This window comes from Manacus vitellinus, unplaced genomic scaffold (genome assembly GCF_001715985.3).
Source record: "Manacus vitellinus isolate BGI_N305 unplaced genomic scaffold, ASM171598v3 scaffold_27_pilon, whole genome shotgun sequence".
Taxonomy (NCBI): domain Eukaryota; kingdom Metazoa; phylum Chordata; class Aves; order Passeriformes; family Pipridae; genus Manacus; species Manacus vitellinus.
Window position 1 is genome coordinate 11,422,398 of NW_021940039.1, and position 2,116 is coordinate 11,424,513.

A 2,116-nucleotide genomic window follows, 5' to 3' on the forward strand; every position below is an offset into this window, starting at 1 on the left:
CAATCCTAGCTCCTGTGAGCAATGCCAGGAGCTCTGCTGGGGCACCAACGCATGGCTGCAGCTGAGTTACCAGCACTCACCATTTTCCTCAGTAGCTTCCCTAACCCCCCACAAAAAAAAAGCCTTTCTGCCAGTACCCACACAGCTCCACATCACACCTTCCAAACCAGCACAGACTCTGCTGAAACAGCCAGGGCAGAGCTGCTGGCTGTCAGACCAAAACCTTGCCCAGGATAAAACAGTCCTCCGAAGGGAGACATGCTCCAGTACAATCAAACCAACCAGGAAGGGAAGCTGCTTCTCACCATACCCAGCTCTGCATTGATTATCTCTGTCTTGTCTAATGCAGAATTAAGACAGTTCTAGAAAGGGTCTGGGACCAGAAAAAAAAACATCTCCATGAGATAAGAGACTTGAAAGAACGAGAGAGAAGAATGGGAGCTGGACAGAGCGTGCCAGGAGAGGAGGAGCCCTGCAGCAGCACAGCCTGGGGTACACTCACAGCAGTCCCACTGACAGCCAGTGAAGAGACAAATAAAAAAGATTTTTAACGAAGGGCCCGGCCAGGCAGCCTACAAACTTCTTGCAGCAGCAAATCCCAAAGAAGCAAAGAGGATGAGGCATGTATATGGATAAGGGCCAACTTTCCTAGTGACACTGAACAGGACTGAAGGATTTTTTGGAACGTGCTGCAGCCCGGGAGGCACCTGGTCCTAGAGGAAGGGACCAGTTGATACCAGCACATGCCACTGCTGCTCGCAGCCTGGGCACTTCAGGCTCCTCTGAACCTCCTGGGCCCAGCCCATGTGGCTGGGAAACAGCCTGGATAGGCCCCACCTGGCCAAGCAACCCCAACCTTTCCTCTTACAGACCCACTGGATACCATTCCCCCAACCGTGAAGCTGCCCAGTGCAAGCAAGCTGGCAGAGGTATTCACCAAACTCCCTTTCCAGGCCTGCCAGCTGTCCCTGTCCTGCTGCCTCATGGAGGGTGCCTACAGCTCCAGCAGCCAGGGAGGTGCCTGAATATGTTACTGAGCTACACCAACTGCTCCATCCTAATTAGTGCTCAACAACAGGGCTGGCAGCTGACTAACCAGCTCTAGGAGGCTGGGAGGGAACAAGGCTGGTCAAAGAGTCTCAGATAAACCCTAAAGAGAATGTCCTAAGCCCCACAGAACTCCCAAGGTCTGCAGGAGTGAAGTCATGCAGCCTGAGTCATCCCATCCACATCCCACCTCTCCCTAGAGCCCTTCTGCTCTGGTGTTCCTGGTGCAGGGAGATGGGCTCCTGCTGCTTGATCCCTGGCATTTCTTCCTGTATTTCCTGGCATTTCTTCTGTAGCCACTGCAACTCCCGATCCAGGACCCAATTCCCTCAGCCACTGCTGGGAGCCCCCTGCAGCATACCGGGAACAGGCTGCTTGAGCTCTGAAAGAAACTGCCCTCGGCAGCGGGGGTTCCTGCTGGCAGGTCCCCAAGGCCTGTCCCAGCGTGTGACAGTGCAGCCACCCTTCCAGACTGCACCGACTGCTTCCAGCACTGGATGCTCAGAGGGAACAGAGCTGTGACAACATGACTGCCACCCTGGAGCCCTCTGACAGCTTGGACAGGGATGGCCGTGTGGGGCTCCCTCAGTTCCTGCTATGAGCCCAGATCGAGCCCCACCTGCCCTGGCACAGTGGGGCAGCTGCTGCCTCAGCATGTGCCCTCAGTGCCATCACAGGGCCACACGCCCCTCTGCGCAGCCCTGGGCAGCCAGTGTTGCTGTGGCAGTGCCCAGTCCAGCTGGGGGCTGCAAGGTCCTGGTGAGGCCAAGCCAGCAGTGGTTCCACACACCCCAGGCCAGCTGGGATGCAGCAATGTGTGGTGACCCACTATTGCTCCCGGGATCTCTCTGGGCTGCAGCCACTGAGAGCAGCTGCCTAGAGAGCCCAGACACCTCCTTTCTGTGAAAGGGAAGGAAAGGGAAGCATTTTCAGCCCTTTGACCCCATTTCTGAAGGGTCTGGGCAGCCCCAGAGCCCCTCCCGTGCACAGCCCATCTCGGAGCACAGTGGCAGAGCTGAGGGGACGGTTCGGGGGGCTCCACCGCCCCACCACGGGCGGGGGGGCGCAG